Source organism: Protopterus annectens, chromosome 12.part0 (genome assembly GCF_019279795.1).
Source record: "Protopterus annectens isolate FY-2018-M chromosome 12.part0, PAN1.0, whole genome shotgun sequence".
Taxonomy (NCBI): Eukaryota; Metazoa; Chordata; order Ceratodontiformes; family Protopteridae; genus Protopterus; species Protopterus annectens.
This window is the reverse complement of record NC_056746.1, coordinates 667907844-667922340: the sequence shown is the minus strand read 5'-3', so window position 1 is coordinate 667922340 and position 14497 is coordinate 667907844.

The following is a 14497-nucleotide window of genomic DNA, read 5'->3' as shown; positions in this document are numbered from 1 at the left end:
TACCATACAGGAATTGTTAGCGAGTGGTTATTATAATAGACTGATTTTAGAACAGAAAAGGAAAATTATAGCACAAAGATCCACTACATTAAAACCTATATATGCAGGAGGCAACATAAACAATGGAATGAGAGAACGTGACAATAAGGTGAGGTTCATTACTTCCTTTAATTCTAATACACATAGAATACAAAGAATAATAGAGAAAAATTGGCTTATACTTATGGCATGTGATCAAATTAAAAAAATAGTAGACATAAAACCATATTTTGGTTTTAGAAATATGAGAACAATCAAACAGAGATTATGTTATAAAGAATTTAATACATATATATCTAGGAATATAACTACATTGGGGACGTCTAAATGTTATAACTGCACATGCTGTGGAGATATCTATGAAGGAACCAGCCATATGTTTAAACATCCCTTAACAAAGAGATGCTATTATTTTAACATTAAAGCCACCTGTAATACTACTGCGGTCGTGTATATGGCTACGTGCTCCATGTGTTCTGCATTTTATATAGGCAAAACTATAAGGAAATTAAAGAATCGAATAATTGAACACAAGTCTGAAATAAATAGAGCAATAAATACAAACTCATTATATAAACACATAGCAGAACATGGAGCACAACACAGATTTAAATTTAGGGTTATACACATAGTGGAGAAAACAGAGAGGGGTGGAGACATGAATAATAAATTAGAATTAAAGGAATATGAATGGATAACTAGATTGCAAGCAGACAAAATTCCAGGTATTAATGATATTATTACACTGAAACCTGTATTAAAATTTTTACAGCAGAGTAAATTAAAATGATTTGTAATTTTTATAAAATGTTTTTAAAAAAATTTTTGTATAACATTGAATGTAATAATCACATGACTTCTGGCTGCAAGTCATGTGACTTAGACCCATACTATACTATATATTCGATGTGATTTTAAAACTAAATGTATGCACTGAAGAAGGGTTTTTGACCTGAAAGCTTTGCCGTGTTCTTATAAAACAGTTTATCTTCCAGTTTTCTTGTGTTTTTTTACATCCAATATCACCCACACCTGCTGTGGGTTATTGCTTAAATATAACATTATAAGTATAATATGTGTAAACATGCCTTAATCAATCTGTATCCATCAGACCTTATTCTGCCCAGCAACAAAATAGTCAGCCATACCAAGTCTCGAACCTGGGATGTTGTCCTCTACAAAAACAGCAAAATGCACTACACCATGTGAGCTGTAAGGGATTGTACTGCTTTAACAAACATATCCTGCATTCAGGTTATTTAACATTAATTAAAAAAAAAAAAAAAAAAAAAAAAAAATCAATGGTCGTAAGTGTTGAATCCATGACCCTAAACAATACAGTCAAAAAAAGGTACCACTACACCACTTGAGCTATAGAAATTAATGTTGCTTTTTACATATCATGCAATAGAGACATACAACATTAGGGGGAAAGCTTTGTGGAACCTTTTGCGTGTTGTATATACACATGCACACACACACACACACACACACACACACACACACATACACACACACACACACACACACACACACACATATATGTGTATATATATATATATATATATATATATTATATATATATATATTTTATATATATATATATATATATATATATATATATATATAATATATAATATATATATATTTTATATATATATATATATATATATATATATATATATATATATATATATACCTGATTAAACATATATATGAAAAAGTAGAGTCATAATATAGATATACATATAAAGGAAGGAAAATAAATATGTATATATATATATATATATATATATATATATATATATATATATATATATATATATATATATATATATATATATATATATATATATATATATATATATATATATATATATATATATATATATATATATATATATATATATATATATATATATATATATATATATATATATATATATATATATATATGTGTGTGTGTGTGTGTGTGTGTGTGTGCGTGTGTGCATATAAAATGGAGTGCAGTTATACCTCAGAACCATCCCTCGCAATCTGCTAGTGCAAGGAACCTGTACAAAGGCTGTAAATGGGGGGGGGTAGGTCACATATACGGACATATCTCTAAAATCGCTGTTACAAATAAAGATGGGTTACAGCAACAGTATGTGTTTCAGCAGATGATTACTGAAGGATATGAGGATGGAAACTGAAATGTCATGTCATTTATTTACTGACATAAATCCTTGGATCATCACCATGATTTACCAGAATATTGACTGAAATATCACAATTCCAGGAATCAATTGCTTCTCATTAGTTACTGACCTCAGTCCCAACATCATCCCATTGATGTGTCATGCATTAATAACAGTCATGGGGACCAGGCCAAAGATATTATTTATTATTTTTTTTATTATTTATTTACATTTGTTGACCGGGAGAGTCCGACTGGACACAGGCCCATTTTCAGCAGAGGCCTGGGGAGAAAAGCTCCACATTAAGTATTATTTGCATTATACAGTTAAAAAACATAGCATTTAAATATAGACATTAGTCCAGTTAAGGACGCAAGATAAGAAGAAAACAGATGTAAAACAGCTGTAGAACATAGTACAATTTTAAAATATGGTGACATATACTAAACATGGTTACAAATGTAGTTGAGATTCATCAGTGAACAATTGATATAATCTGTTTTTGAGGTACATAACAACCATTAGCAGCTGTTGCAACAAGAAGTTAGTATTATGTGGTAGGTAGCTGGGAACATGAGTAGCCAAACTTGCTAAGAGTAGGTTATTGATAGGGGGCTGAGAGAGGTAGTGGGTGGGCGGAGTGGATGGTATTAGAGGTGGGGTTGCAAGGGCATATCTGGCAAGTTTTGAAGTGTGATTTTAGTAAGGATTTAAAGTGGGTGCAAGAAGTTTCAGAGGTAATTGAGGATGGGAGGGAGTTCCAGAGTTTGGCTATAGTGCAGGAGAATAATGCTTCTCCAGCAGAGTTAATGGCTCTTGTGACCTGTAGGAGGTTTTTGTGGCTGGATCTTAGTGGTCTCGTGATTATGTAGATACCAGCCAGACAACTGGACATCCTAAGAGTATGTGGACATAACACAACATTAGAGAAACTACTGAGCAGTGCCCAAACTACAATCAGACTGACATAACACTACCCAGATCCGACTCTGGGGCTGTACACATGCATTAGGAAATATAACAGGCACTACAGGGATGTGACAACAGTGGAAAACAGACACCGGAGTGAAAGTGCATACCCCCAAACAAGTGCACCATAGTCACAGTGACATACCAGTGAGCAAACTGAACACTTCAGTATAATGACTGTGTGAGCAACAAAATCCCATTTGCCACTCACACATTATCCCTTCATATACTGTCCCAAGTCACAGTATAGTGGGAATTCTGAGGTGTTACGAGACATGTAGTGGTCTGCATGTACAAACATATACAGGTGATAGGGAACCAGAAAGTGGAGCAGCATGCACAGTCAGATAGGGCCCATGAAACTCACATGTATCCCCTCCCTACACAGCCCAAATAACAGGCACACACTACACTGCTACACAAGCCTGACAGCCTTAACAATGGGCAGACATACACAGACCTCTCAAATGTACAGTTTCCCACAGAATGTACAAACACAGGACTCATATCTATGGCCTCTTCCTTGTTACATGTCTGGGGGTCTATGACATCACTAGGATGGTAACAGGAATTAATGCAATAAATAATGTTACTACATACCTCTGAGACTTTCAGTGCATGACATCTAGACAAAGCCTGACATAATTGGGGGACAGAGTCCCAAACACAGGGGTATATTGGACATATTGCTGTCATAAATGTAGACAGTTGCTGGCATTACTGGCTTTGTTGTACCATATGTTTTCTGAGGGATATCAAGTCAGTAACACCAATGGATGTTAGCATTTACTGACTGCATTCCCCAGAGTATCCTACTGATTAGCCAAGGACAACAACTGTCTGGGGAACAGACCAAACATATAAGCCACACATATGGGCAGTGTCTAGCCCTCTAGACAGTGTAGAGGTATGACCGCAGTGATGTAACAGAATGGAAATCCCTTGACAGCCTCCATACATGTCACCCAGCACCCTATGAAGCACAGTAAGACTAACATGATACTTGCCCACATCACCTCTGGGCAATTTCCCATGCATATTCAAATCTAGCATACACTACAGGGATGGAACTGTAGTGAAAAACAGAGAGTGGTGCAAAAATGTCCACCCAATAAAATGTGCACACCAGTCACAGCAACTTACCAGTACCCAAAATGAAATCTAGAGTAGAACGACTGTACAAATATATCCTGACTGCCAGTCACACACTACACTGGCATATACTGACCCAATTCACAATGTACTGCGAATTCTGAGGTGTTACAGGGCATTGAACAGTCAGCCCTTACAAGCATACAGACTTGATAGACTACCAGCAGCTGTACATGCATGTAGAGTCAAATGGGTAAAGGATGTATGGCACTCACATCTGCTACTCTCCCTACCCAGACCAACAAACATCTACACACAACACTGCTACACAATCTTGCCAGTTTGTTCACAAGTGATAGACGCTCATATTAAAATATGTGGTAAGTTATGTTTGTCACCCAGGTAGTGTAGCTGGTGTAACAGGGATGTGTGAGTGCATACAACATGTGAAAACACCCATGTATACACGTGTCCCATACAGTATATTTACACCCCTTGCTACTGTAATGAAAGCACATACAGCCATGTCATGTAATGGAAATCATATGCACTTACTAAATGAAGTCATTGGTATGGTATATTATGATAATGAACTGTGAGCAATGGTTAGCAATGCTCAGTAGGTTTAACAACACATTTCTGTTGTCCTCATCTCTCCCTCCCTCTAGGGTTTGAGTGTTCAAACCCACCTCCATATTCTGTATAAATGCACAGCTGTTGCTGTATAAGAAATTGACAGATATAGACTTTCCATACACCCGTCCTGCACATCCATAGCTATCTGATGTATTGTTCATCCATCTGTGTGCCCCTTTTCCACCACTTTCCTATCACCCCTTTCCCTTTTCTTTTAGAGAATCAGTGTGGGTGTAAAAGCAACAAAATTACTAGCCCTCCCAGGTCTTTAACTCAGGGCCCTGTAAACCAGTCAGAACCCCACACCACTTGACCTGTAAGGATTGCTGATGCCTTTCCAAGCATATGCTCATTCAACAGTAGGGAATAGATTCTGCAGAATCAGTCAGGCTTTGTGTTTATACATATATATATATATATATATATATATATATATATATATATATATATATATATATATATATGTATGGTGATGCATATATATGGACAAATATATACATAATAGAAATAGTCATATACATATACAATATACAGATATACATATATATAAAGATATGTATAAAATATATATATAAAGAGAAACTATACAGCTATAGAAAAACAAATATATGTATGCTTATAACATGCAGTGGACTCATACCTCAGAACCATGCCTACCAAACTCATACTGCAAGAAATGTGGCCCAAGGCTGTCCAGATGGGGGGACAATGGGACCAAACTAGTCACATAAATCAAATATCACTGTTATAAATGTAGAATGTTTTCAGAGTGACAGGGTTTGTTTCAGCATACATGTTCTGAAGGATGTGAGTTCTGAAACTGAAATGTATTGGCTAAGTTTCTGGAGTCATTATAAGGGGATCCAACATCTGTCTGCCTGGGATGACATGATTGACAGACCTCAATGCTTTCCCACAGATGGTCTGCATCTGTCACCCATGGGCTTCTGGATACTGCCCAAGACTCTTGCCACCCCTATAGTGCCTTTTTTAGGCAGTGTTCCAAAGACCAAATTACCACCAAAAAAGCTACAAACAAATGGAATCTGTCTGTCATGCTGCTCAATGCTAGAAGTCTAAATCTCAAAATGCACTCGCTCAAAGCACTCCTTAAAATGGAGAACATCAATATTTGTGCTGTAACAAAAACCTGGTTCAAGGCAGCAGAAAGCACCCCTGCACAACCAGGCTGTAACTCATTCCACACCCTTTAGCCTCAGAACTTGGACCAAAGCTCCAAAGGCGGTGGTGTTTCCATATTCATAAAGGATGAGCACACCTCCAGACTGGTAGCCCAACATAACACATCAGAGATAGTTCAGGTGTAGCTAACATTGGGAAAGACAGCGATTCAGGTCGTAGCCTGCTATAGGCCCCCAACCATGTCCCAAGACTCACACTCCACGTTCTTCAGCACCCTGGAGAATATTAAGGTGACAACCTAACACTCTCTTACTAGGTGACTTCAACTACCCCTGCATTAACCGAGGAAAACTACTCATGTACCAATACACTTGCCCAATGTTTCCTGGAGTTCATTAATTCCAATGCCCTGGACCAGCTCGTTCGTACCCTCACTAGAGGTAGCAACATCCTTGACTTGGTCATTACTAACATGGGCGACCACTGTTCTACACCAAGAGTCAGCTCTTCCCTGGTTAGATCCGACCATAAACTAATCACCTTGGAAATCTACATCCCTCCCACCCCCACCCACCTGCAAAAGTAACCACCATGAGCAACTTCTCCAAAGCTAACTTTAGGCTCCTAAAAACAGAGGTGGCAAACTTCATGGCACCCATGCAAATGGAGAATAGTTGTATGACTGCCGAACCATACACCAATGCACTGTACGAAGACATACACAAATGCATGGATCTCTCCATACCGAACAGAACCAAGACACTCTCCTCCAAAAAAAGGAAGTCAATCTGGTGGTCCCCTGCCATAAACAAACTCTACCACAGAAGGCGGAAACTGATGTAGAATAAGCTGAAGTCCCAAGACTGGAAAAATCCCTTATCAGCCTCAACAAAAAGTTGAGATCCCTCATCAGATCCTCTAAAGCTTGCTATGAAAACAGAATTGCAGCAGATAGTAAAGTCAACCATAAGGCCTTCTATAGTTATATAAAGAATCTCCACGGCAATACCCAGATTTGCTGTGAGCTACTGCACAATGGTACCTCCTATACCAAGCCAACAGATGTTGCCAGTATACAGGCTGACAGATTCAGTGTCAACTTTACCCCCCCCCCCCCAAAGGACTAATCACAATACCAGTAGATTGCTAGGCACCCAGTATTACTGCTGCACAGGTTAAAATAGCACTGTCCAAGACCAAGAATACAGCTTCTATGGCACCTGACAATATTCCTGTCTGTGTTCTACATGAACTACAGAGTGAACAGGCACCTCACCTGTGTGCCCTGTTCAATCACAGCCTTTCCTCAGGCTTTGTCCCTACCAAAACGAAGGGACTCTGGCTGACAAAGTTCACAGACGATTGTAAGTTGGGAGCTATTATTAAGTCCCCAAGTGATGTTGACATCCTACAGAATGGCCTTGCTGAGACCAACGGCTGGTGCAGAAACATGGCCTTAAGCAAATGTGTCCTCATCCCCTTTGAGAAAAACCCATTTCCCATGAATTACCACATTGATGGTAGTCCACTGAACATGGAAGGCATTATAAGAGATCTGGGAACACAGGTTGAAAGCAACCTCTCTTTTGATCACCACATTGCCACTGTGGTCAGAAAGTCCTTCTATGTGGCACATCTCATTACTAAGGGTTTTGTATCCAGGAAGAAAGAGGTCATTGTCTCCCTCTACTCTTCCCTTATTAGGCCAATCATCGAGTACAATACTCCATTTGGCATGTACCTCACTAGACACCCGCAACAATTGGAGAGGCCACAAAAGTTCCTCACAAAGAGGATCCTAGGCCTTAAACTACACTCAGCTGCTAAGCATGTCACCAAGCACAAACTACAGTCACACTGACACAACACTAACCCAAATATGCTAAGGGGAATTACCCATGTATTGGCAAATATATCAGGCACTACAGGGATGTCACAGCACTGAAAAACAGACACCAGTGTGAAAGTGCATACCCACAACCAATTCAAGTGACATACCAGTAAGCCAGTGGAATGGTACAGTATAAGGACTGTGTGAACAAAAACATCTCAACATGTTTGCCACTCACACACTATCCCCACATATACTGGCCCAATTCACATTGTAGTATAATACCTGACTGTGGTATGGGACATGTCTCAATCTGACCCTGCAAACATATACAGCCAATAGACCACTAGAAACAGGAGCAGAATGCACAGGCAAATAGAAAAGGAGCCATAACACATACATCCATGCCCCCCCCTACACAGACCAAATAACATTGACACAATACACTGCTACACAATCTGGACAGTCTGTCAACAATTGCCAGAAATACACAGACCTCTCAACTGTAGAGTCCCACAGAATGTCTAGAATTTCCCCTCATATATAAGGCCTCTTCCACGTAATATGTCTGGCAGTCTGATACACCACTGCTTTAATGTCAGGAATGGAGGCACTAAATAATCATATACCATACCTATCAACCTCTTACTGTATGACATCTAGACAAAGCTTGGCATAATTGTCGGGCAGATGCCCAAAAACAAGGGCATATTTGGAATATTGCTGCTATAAACTGAGAATGTTGCAGTTGTAACAGGGTTAGTTGTAACATATCTTTTCTGAGGGATATGAGGTCAGAAACACAAATGGATGTTAGTAGTTACTGACTACAATCCCCAGAGTATGCTACTGATTTTCCAAAGACAAAAAAATGTCCGAGGAGACACCAAACATAAGAGTCCAAATTCTGGCCATTCTGCGGATAGCCCTACAGGTTAGAGTTATGTCAAGCACATAACACTGTCAGAGTTAAAATCAGCTAGGAACTCCATGTCCACACAAACCCTGTTAGACTAGCATTAAAACAAATGTATAACAGCAGTACTACATTTTGGCCCTATGTCTGGAACATCCTCCCCCAGTCTGTTGGCTTGTCTCCACAGATTTGGTTGTAAGAGGTATTTCCAAATATCCTCTGTGATGTTGTTGTTCACACACCTCCATGAAGTCCTCCTCACTGGCAAGGAAAAAGGCCAATGCTCACATGACGTACTCAATGATAGGAGTGTGTTGCCATGCCATTGGCTATATGAATAACAACACAGCTGTCCTGCATGCAGTTATCAAGTGGGGGACACCAATTTGTGCACAGGCCATCAGCTGCTCATGAGCATTACCTACAAAAGGCAAGCTGCTGCCTATGAAAAACAGATGTACACCCTGCATTCTTGAGAGAGAGAGAAAATTTGAAAAAAAAAAATAAAAGCCAAGCAGGACATAACCACCTACATTTGAATAAAACAAACAGGTATGTCAAACAAGTAAGCATGTAATGGACTGCAGTAGGGGGTATGTAAGAAGGGTAAATAGTAACTGTAACATATATGTCTCAACAAGACTTGCCCTACTGATATATTGCTGATCAGAACCTATGGCCATAGCATCTGGGTCTGTCTGCAGTGGCATAGATCATAGGTCAGGCCCCTGAGTCACCCCAGGAAAGGATGGCTCACATATGACTACTACTACAGTGTGTGTTGAACAATAATGACTGTGACAATGCTAGGCCAGCTACTGGGGTATTGTACATATCCATATCTTACTTGTGAATACAACCATGATATACTTGGTTGTCTCAGAAATGTGAGAGAACTATACATGGTCTTTGCATTGTAAAGTACTGCTGCACATGTGTGTGTGTGTGTTGGACTACATGTAATATACTGAGCCCATACCATTAAACTGTCAAGTGTTATGCACACTGACCATATGTGTGCCTCATATTTGTAGTCCTTTACTCATACAGTTATGTTAAGTCTGGCAGATCATTGGCAAATCTGTGAAGACTGATATTGCAGCATCTCCTTCTTTTTCTTCTGGCTGTTCCCATTAGAGGTCACCAAAGTGGATCATCTGTTGCCACTTCTGCCTGTCTTCTGCATCTTGCTCTGTCACACCAACCACCTGCATGTCCTCTCTCACCACATCCAGGAATCTTATCTGAGGCCTTTCTCTTTAACTCTCACCTGGCAGTGTCATCCTTACTATCCTTTTCCCAATATACTCACCATCCCTCTGCATCACATATCCAAACTGATGGAATCTTGCCCCTCTGGATTTTTTTCAGAACCATCCAACATGGGCTGACTCTGTCATATGCACATTGCTACTCCTGTCCACACTTGTCACAACCAGTGCGAATCCTAACATCTGTAACTCCACCACGTCCAACTCTGACTCCTGCCTTTTTGTCAATGACACTGTCTCCAAACCATATAACATAGCTGGTCTCATTACCCTGTTGTAGACCTTTCCTTTCAGTTTTACTGGTACTCGTCTGTCACAAATCAGTACTGACACTCTTCTCCACCCTCTCCATCTTGCCTGTACTCTCATCCTTACCTTTCCTCCACAGTCATTATTACTCTGAAATGTTGATCGCAATCATTTATAGTCATCCACCTTTGCTAACTCTACTCCCTGCATCCTCAACATTGCACTACCCACCCTCTCTTTCACACACAGATATTCTGTTGTAGTCCTGCTAACCTTCATTCCTCTCATCTGTAGAGCATATCTCTACCTCTACAGGGTCTCCTACAGCTGTACCCTGCTTTCAGTATATATCACAATGTTATCTGCAAACATTACAGTCAACGGGGTCTCCTGTATGATCTTGTCTGTCAACCTGTCCACCGACTTTGCAAATAAGAAAGGGCTCACAGCTGATCCCTGATGTCATCCCACCTCCACCTTAAAAGCATCCATCACTCCTGCCGCAGACCTCACCGCTGTCACACCACCCTTGTACATATTATGTACCAGTTTTACATATATCTCTGCCACCCATGACTTCCTCATACAATACAACAACTCTCCTCTAGACACCCTGTCATATGCTTTCTCTGTCTCCAGAAAGACACAAAGCAACTCCTGACCTTCTCTGTACTACTCCATCAACACTCTCAGATCAAACATCACATCTGCAGTGTTCTTACCTGGCATGACGACACACTGTCCATTACTCATCACCACCCTGCTTAACCTAGCTTTCACTTCTCTTTCCTATGACTTAATGCTGTGACTGATTAATGTTATCCCTCTGTAGTTACTACAGCTCTTCACATCATCCTTATTCCTAAAATGGTATTCAAACACTTTCTCTCCAGTCCACATGCGACCTCTCACTTTCCAAGATATCATTAAAAATCTGGTGAAAAACACCACTGCCATTTCCCCTAAACACCTCCATGCTACCACAGGTATGTCATGGAGACCAACAGACTTTCTAGTAGTCATCCTTTTCATAGCGATCCTTACTTCCTCCTTGGTAAGCTGTTGCACTTCCTGATTCACTATACCCACATCATCCAGCCATCTCTCTATCATTCTCTCCATTCATCAGCTTCTCAAAGTACTCTGTCCAGCTGTTCAACACACTTTCCTTGCTTGTGAGTACGCTTCCCTTATTATCCTTTATCACCCTTATCTGCTGCATATATTTCCTGGCTCAGTCTCTCTGTCTAGCCAACCGGTAAAAGTCCTTTCATCCCTCCTTAGTGTCCAACCTGTCATACAAGTCATCATATGCCTCATCCTTAGCCTTTGCCACCTCTCTCTTTGCCATGCACCTCATCTCCTTATACTCCTGTCTACTTTCCTCGTCTCTCTGACAATCCCACTCCTTCGTCCGCAACCTCATTCTCTGTATACTGTCCTGTACTTCCTCAGTCCACCAACATGTGTCCTTGTACTCTTTCCTCCATCCACATATCACACCAAGCACCTTTTTAGCCATCTCCCTTACTAGCTCTGCTGTACTTACCCAGATATTTGGTAAATCATCACTGCCACCTAGTGCCTGTCTTAACTCTTCCCTGAACTCCACCTCACAATCATCCTTTTCCAGTTCTCACCATTTTATCCTTGGTGCTGCCCTCACACTCCTTCTGTTCTTGATCATCAATGTCATCTTACAGACCAGCAGTCTCTGCTAACTAACTGCACTGTCCCCTGTCACCACTTTACAGTCTCCAATCTCCTTCAAACTGGCCCTCCTACATTGGATATAGTCCACCTGTGTGCATCTCCCTCCACTCTTGTATGTCACCCTATACTCCTCCCTATTGTTATAGGATGTATTCACCACAGTCATGTACATCCATTTTGTAAACTCCACTACCATCTCACCATCTGCATTTCTTTGCTTAACACCATACATACCCATTACTTCCTCATCCCCACTATTCCCTTCAACATGCCCATTAAAATCTTCTGCAATCACCACTCTCTCACCCTTGGATACAGTCATCACTACATCATCCAAATGACTTCATACTCCTCTTACTCATCCATTGCACAACCACCTTGCGAAGCATATGCACTAATAACATTCATCATTACACGATCAATTTCCAGCTTCATAAACATGATTCTATCAGTCATTTCATCCTCCAAAAACACTCTTGGCATACTGCTCCTTCAGGATAACCCCTATCCCCTTTCTCCTCCCATCCACACCATGATAGCACAAGTTTGACCTGCCTCCGATACACATAGCCATAATCCCCTTCTATCTGGTGTCTTGCACACACAGACTATCAACCTTCCTTCTGGCCATCATATCAGCTAGCTCTGTCCCTATACCAGTCATGCTGCCAACATTAAAGGTTCCTTCCCTCACTACCACACTCCTAGCCTTTCTCCTTCCTTCCTGCCATATTAGTGTTGGACATCCTCCAGGGTATGACTGCCAATGCAAAGGCTACTTTGCTATAGAATGACTCAGGTGTGTTACTGCAATGTGAAGACAGTGTCACTACTTTTGTGCCATTGCCCCCATGTATGTGTGGCATCATACAGATGTCCTGCTGTAATGGCTGGAGAGGGATGAGTGGGCATCAAGGGTGTGAATACAGTGTGCCATATTGACACAGTACAGAAATGTATATCAGGTATTACCTGTGCACATGTCAGTATGAGCAGGTGTATCTGGCTGCCTCATAACAACAAACATGGGATGCAAAATGTCAGTTAAATAAGCTGCACATGTACGTGTGTAATGTTAGTTACTGTGCATCCAACAGAGTGCAATTTCTACAGCTACTGGTTGTTGCATTGCCCTGACACAGACATGGGTAGTAGAATAAGCATGAGTATCGTGTTGACATGTTAGAGGTGTCTAACCATGTTATGAGTGTTTGCCCATGCCTACTACATACAGCGATATGACCACTGACATAGCTGTATGGACTCAGCAATACCTTACCTGTAAAACCTGTCTCCATCAAAGTAGAGTAATCCCCTTTGCTGGATAGCAGCAATACATACAACACATGATTTGTTGCTATGTCAGCTGTACAAGTCAGAGTAGGTGCAGGCACCAACTTAGCAGTGAGTCATCCTTTGTCTGAACGACCATATGAGGTCCTAGGTGGATTACTGTAAGGCTAACTATGAGTACAAATTGGATACATCCACCAAGGGCAATCACAAGGTCATCTTCACATATGTCTGCAATCTCTGAGGTGACAACACAACCCACTCTATAATCGTGGTCAATCACACCACATACACACACACCATAGCGATAGGCAACCTGCTGCAGACAGCTTTAGGGCAAACATCACCCCTCCTGGCTCACCATCAGTGTAGGTGGATATGCACAGCAACTGCACCCCTCCCCTCATCATATGGGAGCAGGTGCATACTGTCTAATCAAAGTCAACAAAAGCAGGTCTCCATGGGACCTGAGAACATTCCTCTCTGCATCCTACATGAACTCAACCATATGCTTCCAGCTCCATTACACACTTTATACAAGCAAAGCCTGAGAATCACTGACATCCCTTCTGCCTTCTGCAAGGAAGATGTCCACTGTCATCCCCCTACACATACATGAATGATGAATGGTGGTTTATGCAATGTACTGGCCCTCATGGGGGAACATGGCACATCAGGACCAGGAGTTCAATGCAGGTTCATATTATGCTGATAGAACAGGGGTATGATGTGGTGGTACGTGGTGGCTGATGGTAGGATTTTCTGATGTGCAGGCTCTGTAAATGACTCTGGCCAATGTCTGTGGTCCTGTGATGTGTTTTCCCATTTATCTATTCCAGGTGCCATGCAAAGACAGCCCTCTTACACTGCTTGGGAGAATGTAGCAATAACTGAAGCCATCCTGTAACACTATGCAGTGCTGCTTGGCTGGAGTCGCCAAAATATCTGGGAGTGGACTATCCTGTGGGATGAACTTCTCCACAGAGTCAACACCTTGGGGGACCATGGCTGCACATATGAGCAGGTCAGGCATCGTGCAACTGACCTGCTATGTTGTGCCCGGCAGAGGGCTGCTGCTGTGGCCATTGACCATTCCATGACAGGTGAGGTCCCATCTACACAGGCCCCACTTACACCAATGGAGGAGCTCCTTGCCAACATTGGG